The sequence below is a fragment of the Tasmannia lanceolata genome, unplaced genomic scaffold (assembly GCF_043159265.1).
Source record: "Tasmannia lanceolata isolate RefF3 unplaced genomic scaffold, GAP_Taslan_0.1 ptg000016l, whole genome shotgun sequence".
In the NCBI taxonomy this organism is placed as follows: domain Eukaryota; kingdom Viridiplantae; phylum Streptophyta; class Magnoliopsida; order Canellales; family Winteraceae; genus Tasmannia; species Tasmannia lanceolata.
The window spans coordinates 18,173,263-18,186,344 of record NW_027518693.1 but is presented as its reverse complement, the minus strand read 5'-3'; the positions used below and the strand labels follow the sequence as shown (position 1 = coordinate 18,186,344).

The 13,082-nt window shown below is 41.6% G+C and overlaps 1 long non-coding RNA gene across 1 annotated transcript; it reads right to left on the bottom strand.

The window, feature by feature from the left end:
- Positions 1–4,276: 4,276 nt before the first annotated feature.
- On the bottom strand, positions 4,277–12,867 carry LOC143848253 (uncharacterized). The gene is made up of 2 exons (XR_013235347.1): positions 10,676–12,867; positions 4,277–10,567 (listed from the first exon to the last, which is right to left on the bottom strand). It is a non-coding gene; the product is annotated as an uncharacterized LOC143848253 (long non-coding RNA).
- Between the last annotated feature and the right edge of the window lie 215 nt (positions 12,868–13,082).

Sequence of the window (13,082 nt, the reverse complement as noted above, 5' to 3'; positions counted from 1 at the left end):
GGTTATTTATCTAGAGATTTTATATGGTGTAAGGCCTTACAACAATAAGGCCTTTGTACCGCCCTTGATATTTGATCCAACAGCAGCTCACTTTTTGAGCTTTTTGAGGAGCTGCTGTTGGATCAAATGTCAAGGGTGGTACTTCTACCGTACAAAGGCCTTATTGTTGTAAGGCCTTACACCGTATAATTTCCCATTTATCTATTCATTGTGTTTTTACCCTACAGCTAAGGTTATTTCCCCATTCGTTGTGCTTTTCCAATCGTAAATCAATCCTTCATGGGAAATTATCCTATAATGAAAGTTATTTTTCCATTCACTGCTATTTTGTCTTACAATGAAGATTATTTGCTCATTTGTTGTAGCTTTATGATCGAAGACAACTTGCCACACGAACCGTTTTCCACCTATGACTGTCCGTGATGTAACCCTTAATCATCTTTCAACTCTATGAGATCATCTATCCCAATAGGTTTTGTTAGTGGGATGCCGATCATCAACTTAGTATGCAGATATTCCACTAAATCACCTCCCAAGTCTTAGCTCTATAGAATCATCTATTCCAATAAGTTTCGTCACCGGATCGACGATCATCTCTTTAGTAGGCAGATATCCCACCGAATCCCTCTCAAGTACTCTATGGAATCAACTATTCCAATAAGTTTTGTCGGTGAATCGACATTCATTTCCTTAGTAGGCAAATATCCCACTCAAATCTCATTTCTCTCGCATATATATCTTATATATAACGAAAGTGGTGTTCGACATGTTTTCTTACGGTGACAATCTCACCATATTTATGATGGATATTGCTATTTAATTATCACAGTAAATGTCATGACTGTTGGATATTTGTAATAGTTTATCCTACAAGAAGCGTCTTATCCATACAGCTGCAGACGTAGTTGCATTATATGCTACGAACTCAACTTCCATAGAAAATTTATCAAAACAACCTCGCTTCTTACAAAAGAGCAAAGAAAAGAATTCATCTCCATGAAAAAAAAGAAAAAAAAAAACATTATCCACACGATTTGATAGTGTTTAGCAAGGAAATTGACAACGGCTTGAAGATTAAGTTGTGCTACATGTAGGGAAGATTCGATCGGGAAAAGTTTTGGGTCAAGGAGATGTGTCCAAGTAAACTCAACGACAAATAGGCGAAGATTACAAAGGATGGGTTGCCAAATAAGATAAGCGTTGTAGGCACAACAGTTGCACCCCCAAGGATGCCACTCTTGGGGAAAGTGGTAAAGTAAAGAACACTTTACCTACACACTTCACTGTCAAAGAAGGAAAGACTCGGGAGAGGGTAAAGAACTGTGAAAAACTCGAGATTAAGGTTAACCATGAAAAATACGAGTCTAACTCGAAAGATTAGTAAAATAAATTTTGAGCTTTTGCTCAGATAACTTATCTAAGATATCGTGCGGAAAACATTTCGCTCTATGTAGAGTAAAAAACACGGCAAAGAAAACAAGACGTTCTTTGTTAGTTTTACGTTACAATTCCCAAGTCAATAAAAAACAAGGGTTTCCCAAATATCAAGACAGTTTGAAACAAAGATGAGTACAAAATATCATCAATCTTGAAGGTACAAAAGACAAAGCCACTGGGGAATGATAAATTCTCCCCCTTTTCTTCACCGGGCCAGCTCCTCGTAGTGTAAAGAGAGAATCATAGATCCACTAGAGGGGGGTTAGCCCGGGAAAGAAAAGGGGAGCAATCTATCAATTACTTTATCTTTTTGTCAGTGTGGGCCTCAGCGGAAAATATGGCTAAAAGACAAAAAAAGAAAAGCTAAAGACCGGAAAATCCGGAATCCATGCAACCTGACCAGCGTACAAGTATCCGAAAAGTACGTTTCACTGAATAACATACAAAACGACAAAATAAATGTTTGTTTCTTTATTTCTTTTTCTGTAGCCTTACTTACCAAATAGTAAAGGGTAGTGATAGACTGATAGTATTACTCTAGATGGGGCTGTCCCAAGTAAAAATATAGGGGCGAATATATCATTTCCCAATGGAATATAAGATTTAGACCGGAGGGTTGGCCCACCATACGTGTACAAATTTGCACCGTCGGATCAGCGGATGAGTTTTCTGAACAGGTTCTCAACGGCCTTTGCTAGGAAATTGGGAAGGGGTGTAAGTAACATTTTTGAGCTCCGTTCTTTGATTGTTTATTTATTGGAGAATTACGATGGGGCCCATGCAATAGGAGGAAGAGAAGGGACTCCATGTCTCGTCATTTCTATCCTGCTTTTTGTGATTCTCGTTGTTGGTGATAAGGATTCTATGAGATTATGGGACGGGCTTGTCCTCTGGTGGGCCCCTTCTTGGAGGTGTCAATAGGAAATGATATATTCGCCTCTTTTTCTACTTGGGACAGCCCCATCTAATATAAAAGAGTAGTCCTAAATACACTAGAGGGGGAAGTCCCAAGTCAAAAACATGGGGCGAATATATCAGTTCCCACAACAATCAGTTATCTTAACCCTCCTGTGAAATGACTTTTGAGGAATGCAAATGAACGGTTGCGGAAAAAGCTGACTAATATTCAGCTTATAAGAGAGTCCAATCAATTTTTGTGGCCACCATCCAAAATAATTTTGTACCTTAATGTTCGGGTCCCAGAGGGCGAGCCTTAGCACAAGAGTAAGGTTTTGCTCCATTGAGACATGATGGTCATGGGTTCGAGTCACGGAAACAGCCTCTCTGAAAAGCAGGAATAAGGCTGCGTACATCTAGCTCTCCCCAGACCCCGCAATGACAGGAGCCTCGTGCTGTAGGCCACCCTTACTTAATGTTCGGATCCTCTGGATCCATTGGAGCATCTCGGCCCATTGACACCCCTATAAGAGACCCCAAACTCGACGATCAGGATTCATCAACAAAGTACAAATGAGCCTCATCTTATCCATTCGTTTGCCCTCATATCCTCGAGCATTAGCCACTAAAAAGTTATGCATGTTCCGAAAAGTGAGAAACTATCAATAGATGGCCCTCAAATCCTCATCCTCAGCCATTTATCAACAACAAGAAGGATATCCCATGCCTAAGATTGGATTACAAAAAGTTATGCATCATGAGGTATTCTACCCTACACCGAATTAATTCTATTTATTTTGAAGTAAAAGAATTTTGTCTGTTCAAGGATATCCAGCCGAGAAGGATATCCCATGCTTAAGATTGGACTACAAAAATCAGCAGCTTATTTTTTTTTTCTTTGCGGAACCAAAAACAAAGGCAAATGTAAGGGCCTAGAGGATCATCCTAACAAAAGGGTTATCATTCAAAGATCCAGATCACTCCTTCGGTGAGCTCCACATCCCATGCATCAAAATCTCAGCCATCCAATTTGGGTCTGCAAATGTACACACAAGTAAGACCGTGTGTGCCATGAATTCTGTCTAACAATTTGCATTGTACTTCATTCACTTGGATCTGTAATCATGGTGGTAACACTCGTGAAAAAAAGTTGAGGCCGATACATTAAGTAGAAGCAAAATCAAGACCTCTTGAAGCTCTCACTTCATGCTTGCTTGATTCTATTTGGACTTGTTCCTCCCTGGTTTAAAGTTTAAACTATTCCCTCGTCATAGTTTCCCTCTCATTTGCAATACTTGTAGCTATTGGCCTATTGCACAGTCAAAAGGATCAGAGATTTTGAGCTCCAGTCAAGACATTTTTTACCCTGCTTATCATTTAGAGAATGAAGATTTATGGTGTCCAGATCAAGTTCCATAACGTTTGGACATGAGAGAAATGTAGCAGGGTGATCTTTGGCCATTCTTGAAACAACCAATTCCTGACAATCTTTATTTCTAATATCTTGAAAGCCATAGCCTTTTTGCTCTGCTGTTTTTTTAGATTGACATTCATTAACCGCCATCAAAACAGGTTACAATAAAAGGAATGGGGGACAAGAAGTCCCCCACAGCACAGCCCGGATTTCAAATCCATTTAGAGCCCGTTTGGATACCTCATATTTTGAATTTGGATTTGGAATTGTGTTTTGAATACATAAGGAATAGATCTGCCAGCTCAAGTAGAAGGAGACAGAGGGAAGGGGGTACTTCCTAGTGGAGGGGAGAGATTGAGGAGCCAAGAGGGTGAAGGAAACTGCCAGATCTGTGGATTTTCAATTTCTTATTTCCACAGCTTATTTGAAAATTTGCTTTTTTCAATTGTCAGTAGCTAATTTGGAAACTGAAGGATTTGATCTGGATCCGGATCCAAATCACAGTGCAAAAACGGCTGCAGATATGAGAAATCCAAATCAAATTCTTTTGGGCATCCAAACGTGTCCTTACATAATACCAGTGAATTACAAGATACGCAACGTGATATTCAAGCCCTATCCCACCACTGTATCCACGTCCACAGGGTGAATCTGGATAACCATCGAATTCAACATCACCCCTTTTTTTAGCTAAGTCATCCGCCGAGTGATTTGCAGATCTTCGTCTATGTTGTATTTTAGGGCCCAACCTCCGTACCAGATCTTTGACGTCCGCAATATAATTCTGAAGCCTCGAGGGCCCTTTTGAGCATTCTGCGGCCCATGCAATGGAGTTTGTTGAATCGCCTTCAATGATAAGCGATTTTGATAAATTAGTGGCATACCATTTAAGACCGAATAATAAGGCTCGCAATTCTGCTTCGTTTGCGTCGCAATTTCCAATCGAGCCAGAGTAAGACATGACTACCGTTCCTTCCGCATCCCGTCGCAATTTCCAATCGAGCCAGAGTAAGACATGAATACTGTTCCTTCCGCATCCCATATTACACCACCTATCCCCGCCTTGCCTGGGTTTCCAATTGAGCAACCGTCAAAGTTATATTCAATCATCAGTATCAGTATCAAGATCTCTCTTCCAGCCATGAAAATGGTTTCCGATCAGCCAATGATGGACAAACATCATCACATTCTAATCCTTTCCTTTCCAAATACTCCACAAATAGGTATGTTATCTATCGAAGGAATGCTAAACTGAAGGGCGCCCATGCAATAACCCAGCCGCAAGGGTGCCCCATTGGATCCACGCCATCCCATTGCATTTATAATGGCACTGAAAAATGACAAATTAAAGGACTTATAAATGCAATGAGAGATGCTGATCCAATGATATACCAAAAAGACCCAATAAGTAGTTCTTTACTCCCTCTGAGGATTAACAAGTGAAATAGGGCTGGGAATTTTCTGAGGATTAACAAGTGAAATAGGGCTGGGAATTTTGTGTATCGCTACCAACATTCCTCAAACCTCACAATACATTGACGTTCATATAGTCAAAATTTCTGAACCTTCTCCAAAGCCAAAGATGAACATCAACACTTCCAACCTATCAAATCTCAAAATCTCTTGCAAGACACTTTTTTTGAATTCCCACCTCACCAAAACAATTCTTATGTCATCCCTTCATCTTAACTTCAACTGGTTGAAACTTCCCTAAAACCAATAACCCGTCCCACCTTTAAATTCAAAAAGAGTACAAACACCCCAGTGCATTTCTCAAGCCAAAACCTTGGCACAGCCTTGTTTTGGTTCTCTCTTCACAAAGCTGCATGGTTGATTAAGGAAAGAAGGCAACTAATTATTATCTGATAAGGGCACACGCTTTTGCATCTGGTATCCCGACTTTAAGCTATCACAATTTCCAAAAACAACAAATCCAACTCTAAAAAGTCCGGAGTCCAGAGACAAGTATTCACACCTAAAAGAAGCTGATCAACTAACCAGCCCAGCAGGTTCAAACAACGTTGAGACTTGGTCAGATGCCAAAGAAAGAAAGATCACTTGCCTATCACCCAAGGACTCTGTCTCCAATCTCATAAGAATAGAAATGATTCCAATCTACACATCACGGAATCTCCAAGCTCCACATAACAGATCCACCAATCAACTACTGTAGGGTGAGCAATTTCATTAAAGAGAGACTAAATATACAAGGGCCGAAAAGCCCGGAAGAGGAAAAAAATACAAATGGGGCAGAGATTGTCCCTCAAAAAGAAACGCATGCCTCACAGTTGCCCCTCCCCTTAACATGTGGCTAAACGTGATGTTGCCAGCCCTCACTACCAGATTACAGTTGGGAGTCATCTTCCACCATGAGAGAGGACCTTCAAACCTATCTCTAAAAATCCTCAACCCCATCAGCAAGGCCTTGGCTTCTCATTAGTGCTGGAATCAACAGTGCCAATAGGGACTGAAAATTTCCACAGTTGATAGCCATTTCTATCTCCACAACTCCAACCGGACCTGGATTAACTTATGAGCTTACATCAAAGTTAAGTTTGAGAACATTGATGGTTGGAGGGGTCCAACAAGCCAACCTTCACTTCCTACCTTTTCGATCATCAAGCACTTCTCTCCTATGATTTAGCCGACACTTTGAATTTATTGCTGACACGTGTGTCCTGCCGTGTCCGACACAACACACGTGTCGACACTCCTTGGGACACTTTTAAATGCTCTGATAGGAGTGTTGCAGTTATGTGGGCGTCTGGATACATATTTGCGTGAAAATCAATAATTTTATGTGTATGTACGTGCCACATTTCTAGATTTTTATATGTTGCCATGTTAGACAACTCATTTCCGCAAGAACCCCTTGAGGGTTTGCCATGTCCGACACTCCGTGTCAGTGTCGATATGCAAAATTCGTGTCCGTGTCCACGAATCATAGCTTCTCTCCAATTTTGAGAAGGTAAAAAAACAGAGACAGAAACACCTCTGAAAATCTATGTGCCAACAACAGCACTTGCTGTGAATTTATTTATTTTTTTGAAAAGTAAAATACATACCATGAGAAATTTTGACTCCCAAATTAAATCTTCCACTAGATATTTGGTCGCCATCTAATCAGCTCACAAGGAGTTCTTAGAGCATAGAAGGGAACTCCTAGACAACCCCAAACCAACTAAACAGAGCCCCCCTAACCTGCTAGCTAGCATGCAATGGAGGAAGATATGCGCTGCCATCTCCTCCATCCGGTAACAAAGGGAGCATCTAGTAGCCAGGATGTTGGTCTTCTTGAGAATAGTTGTTCACATCAAAGCATTGAATTCCATATAGGATCGTTGACTTCCACATCCTTTTCCAAAAGGCCTTCACCGTCCCTTCGCCCACAAGAGCGCCAAAAAGATAGTTCGTGGAAAAGTCACCATTACATTCAGCAGCCCAAACCCAACTTTCCTCTATGGATATCGAAGCAGAAGTCTACTCCAACAAACTAAAGAGATGCATAACAATCTTGGACTTGTAATCTTTTAAATTTCTACAAAAAACCAAACTCTACACTACACGTTCCCTCAACCTCACTCTCTTCCCTTTCCCCAACTGATTTTTTTTTTTTTTTTGAAATGGCAAGATACTATCATTAAAAAGGGAGAGGGCCGAGATGGACCATTCCAAAGAATACAAGAAACAACAATAATACAAAGAAAACAAGAGAACCCTCCTCAAGGAGGTAAGAAATCAAACCACTCCAAACCCAAATGACTAACACCTGCCCTAGCCAAGGAATCAGCTTCCCCATTAGAGGATTTCCTCACATGATTAAAAACAAAATTAGATCCCAATATAAGATCATCTATTTCATCAAAAAGGGAAGAAAATCTCCAAGGAGGCAACACCGATCCACGCAACCACCGAATCACATTAAGTGAATCACCCTCCACAATAGTGCAATCCAAAACACCTCTATCAAGCCGTTTTATACCTGATATACCGTCTTAACCTCCGCCTCTGAAGCATCACATACCCCTAATGGGCCAGAATAAGCCGAAACAACATCGCCACAATCACCACAACAAAGACCACCAATCCCAACAGGGCCCGGGTTCCCAAAACTCGGCCCATCAAAGTTTAATTTAAACATCCACTTACGGGGAGCCTCCCATCGTTGAGCAATCTGGGGCCGATCCTCCCTACTCTGCCTAGTGATCAGCTCATAACATCTAAGGGAGGATGTCATATTCATCACTTGATTCACAACCGGAGCATAGAAAAGGAGTGTGGAGCATAGAAAATGAGTGTATTATCTGCAAACTGAAGATGAGACACCTCAGCCTGATCACTACCAATTTTGAAGCCATTGAAAAACCCAACCCACTCCCTCTAACCATCAGTCTACTAAGGGTCTCAGCCATAATAACAAAAAAGAAAAGGGGATAGAGAATCACCCTACCTAAGGTCGAGATGACTTGAAAAAGCCTTTAGGTGACCCATTAATCAAAATTGAGAACCAGGCAAAAGAAACACATCTCCTCGTCCACTCTCTCCATCGACTCCCAAACCCCATTCTTCCAAGCAGGTAATCCAAACAACCCCACTCCACCCTATCATAGGCCTTTTCCATATCCAATTTACACAAAATACCACCCTCGTCGAATCTAAGGTATGAGTCAATAGCCTCAGTAGCAATTAATGAGCAATCTAAAATCTGCCTATTGCTTACAAAAGCACTTTGGCAATCCGAAATAATATATGAAAGTACCACCTTTAATCGATCCGCCAAAACTTTTGCCAATATTTTATATAAACATCCCACCTACTAATAGGACGGAACTCAGTTATCTTAGAAGCACCAGAGATCTTAGGAATAAGAGTTATAAAAGTAGCACAGGTGCCTTTATCCAACACCAATCCATTATAGAACTCTGCAAAGAATTTCATGATATCCCCTTTAACAAACAACCAACAAGATTGAAAGAAAGCTAAACAGAAACCATCGGGGCCAGGGGCGTTATCCCTTCTAATCGAGGAAACTCCTTTCTCGATCTCCTCCTCCCCAATGCGTTTCTCTCAATCACACTAAGCTTACTAAATTCTAACTCCTCCGGAATCGGGCGAATGATACCATCAGAAGAATACAGGGACGAATAAAAATCCATAATCACTTTAGTAACCTCCTCCTTCCCAGACACCATAGAACCAATCTTATTCCTTCGTCTTCGGGCACTAGCCATGGCATGAAAATAAGCCATATCTTTATCCCCTTCTTTCAATCACTTCACTCTTGACTCCTGCCTCCATGTAATTTCCTCATGGAGCAACAACCCTTTATGCTCTTCCTTAGCTCTACCCAATTCCTCCTTGGAGAGTGCGCTCCCAAGCCCAGACTCTTCCAACACAGTTAAGTCACTAATTCTATTTTCCAGCCATTTTTTGCTTCCAAATCAGCTAATCTCCTTTCCGCCACCCATTCTTTTAGTTTTTTCTTTACATGCCTTAGCTTCTGCCCGATTACCACATCCGTTGGGCCCTGAGCCATATGCGATTCCCACCAACCTCCCAATCTATCCGCCATATGGGGAATTCGAAGCCACGCAATCTCAAATCTAAAAGGTGGAGGACTCCCAGGACTCCAATCTTGGGTCCAACAAGAGGGGGCAGTGATCAAATACCGAGTGGATAAGAGCCTTTTGACAAACCTCAGGTACCAGATTTAACCACCCGGGGCAAATGAGGAAGCGGTCAATCCGACAGCATCTCTTCTAGACCACTTGAACCTAGCGCCTGATAGGGGAAGGTCAATTAAATCATGCTTAGCAATAAAATCCGCAAAAGCTAACATGTTTTTATTTGCTCTCCAGCAACCTGATCTTTCGCAAACATTCCTAATTTCATTAAAATCACCCCCAATACACCAAGGATGAGGCCAAATATCCCTAACTCGATTAAGTTCCTCCCAAAACAAACTCTTATCCGCCCAAAGAGTAGGACCATAAACTCCAGAAAAAAGCCACAAAGACGAGTCCTCCACCCTACGGATGACGATGGACACCAAAAATCTTCCCTTCCATTCCTCGGTCATAACCCAGATAGATTCATCCCATACAATCAACATACCCCCCGAAGTGCCGATAGCTTCCACAAAAGAGAAGCCCCATTCCGGTATAGGCCCCAAGACTTCTAATAACATTCCTATCAATAACCTCCAATTTTGTTTTCAGAATACAAACAAGATCTGGTTTATTCTTCTTCACCAGCTCCTTCACTTGAGGCCTCTTTGCCAAAGATCTCAAACCATTTATGTTCCAAAATATAATCTTCATAAGGAAATCATTTTAGTAGACGCTCTTTTTCCTTCCTGAAAAAGACCAGGATATCTCCTCAACAACCGAACTCCCATCATAGTTAACCTCAGATTTAAACCTTTTCAGCTCCCTCAATTTTTTTGGGGGGTTTCAAACAGAATAGAAGGCATATTACACGTCTCAACATCCCTAATCTCCGAGGATCTAATCATGTCTCTAAAATCCTCCTCAGGACCAGAATAGACCAAACCAAGTATTTTACTAACCTCTACAGTATGGTTCACTAACAAATCAAGAGCATCCTCACTCGACCTCTCCCTGACTCGATTTATACTCTCCTCCTCCATAATAGGACCATCACAGCTAAAGAATTCAACCCCCTCATCCACCGTCACGACTTTAAATCGGATACTACACATTGAAGAACAGGTGCTGATACAAGAGAGTATGGACCAGGGTGTCTAACAGATTGAATGGCAAAAGAACTGAGAGAAGGGTTGGTGCCCAATGATGTATCCTGAATATCAACACAAGAATACAAAAACACATTACCATTAATATTATTGAACAATTTTTTTACCATTCAAAAATAAATAAAAATTAATATTATTGAACAAATTCATACCTTCAGCGAACATGTCACGAGGGCAGTTAAGTCCCAACTCCATATGTGGTAGGCAACCATAGACCATTTTTGAACTATCCCCCGATGCAATGGAGGACAGCTTGTGGTTAATTCTCCTCGAGATCCCCTTCCGATTAATTGATTTACCCACTCGAGCAGCACATCTGGAACCACCACCCTAACCTCCCAAGGGCAAGACGGCTTAAAATAACCCTTCCTGCAGTTTTCTTCCGAGGAATTTATCAAAGACCATCCAGAATCAACTTTAGAAGCTCTTCCTTCAACACGACGGGAAAGGCGTAAGATCCGTAGATTGCGCACCACCATCAACAACAACATCGTTTGAATTAAGTACCTCCTTGAAAGAGAAATCCAGGTTAAGAGCTACCTCCCCCAGTACTTCACGATCACACCTCCATGACCGTCGACTAGTGCGGATACTCAATCTGCTCTCGGATCCCCCATCCAAAGAAACACTCTCAGAGAATGTCCCAGAAGCCACCCACCTTTCATGTCGGCCAGAGGAAAATCCATTCGAACCCAGCAAAGTCACAGAGCCCATCCCAAGATAATCACCGCCAGTAGAACCGACCTTTAAAGCACCTTTTAATCTTCTCGGCGTAATCGCCTCTAATATATCATCAAAACTATTAATGATGGTCGCAGGAACCACCACGTCAGTACACGAGCCCTCCACTCCACACAGACTTCGCCATCTACTACTGGCGAAGTTGACACCTTAACTTCATCCAAGTCTAGCAATTGCAAGGATCCAGGCCCAATAGAGAGAACCTTATGATGGGCCAAGATGGTAGGAGTCCAGCTCACACTCGTTAAATTTGTTCCCAAAAGACCACTTGGGCCCCTTCTACTTAACAACTTAGTTTCTTGAACAGAAAAAAAAAACTATTGATGAGGACCGTGGGGTCCACTGTACCATTATTACTGGATGTGCCCCTCATGCTACGCCACCTGTATGCGTGAGGAGACCTCTCAATTCGAAATTCGAAATGGCCGCCAAGTGCTATATTGTTATCATGCACTCCATGCAGCTCACGATAGTCTCTGCTGCTATCGTGAGCCAGAAACATTGTCTCTACCAACTGGTTCCATGCACCATCATCTCCGACCTCCGCCGCTATCAGAGAATCATCCTCACCCATAAAAGACTCCCCATTATCTTCCTCATCACCTCTAGAAGCATGCTCATCCCCTATAAGACAATCTTCTTCAAAACTATCAACATTCCCCGTTTCACTATTTGAATTTAGATCTAAGGTTTCATCTTCCTTTCGCAGATAAACCCACCTTACCGACCCATCAATAGATGATTGGATAGATATTTCAGAGCCGATTTCCCTATTAGTACTTATCAGTGCTCTTGCCGAATTATATCCTTTGCCAACAGAGCAAGAGGAATCAAGCTCCACAACTCTGCCAATCTTTTCCCCAATTCTTTTAAAGTTATCCTCACACCAGGCTTCAGGAGGAACACCATATATTCGTCACCAGAGAATCTTGCCTTCTATAGGGAATTTTGACCCCCATGGTAGGAGCTCAACAAAGGGAGAATTTGTTGCAGCAATCCAAGCTGAGATTAGGTTGGATCGATTGAAACCCGGAGGGGGGGAGATAAGCACTTCCAATTGGGCAATTTTATACACCACAACTTCAAAAGACCCTCCATTTTTACGAGTAAGCCAATTTTCAAGTGCCGGCAGATTCACAGACCATCCCTCTTTAATGCTCCCCCCATATACCAATATCAGCGTTGCAGATGGCTTTCAAATGTACTGCCTCAATATTGAAGGCAATACCTTCCGATGTTGCATGCTGAGCAACTCTCGGAATCGCAGAAACTTACAACCTTCTCAGCACCGCCTCATGTGGGTTTGAATCATTAATGGAAGATATGGGAAAGTTGAAATCCAAGTTCGACCATATCTTCCTGCACTTCCAGCATTTCAATCTTTTCCGAAAGTTTCTAAAGTTACAACGACAGAATCTCCAATCCCCAAGATCTCCTTTTCTTCGTCTAAGTTTGACCCTCTCAATTCTTTTATCTCTCTTATTCCTAGCTTTATTCCAACCAAGACCCGAGATATCACCCCTAGCATACGCTCTACCCGCCATTGCTCTCAAACTAGGACCTAAGGGCTGACAAGGGTTCCTCAAAGAAAATCTAAGCCCTTGAATTCAGTATCCTTTTATCTTACACATGTCATGTTCGATTGAGATGAGACCGACATCATGTGAGTCATGTCATGTCATGAAGTTCTACAATATCAACTGTCTTGATTTCATATACAATTTTGCCCTTGACTGAAACCGAAATTTTAGTCGAAATCCTGAAATTTCAGGATGAAATCTGATAATAAAAAAACATACTATTCTATTAATTCCGAAA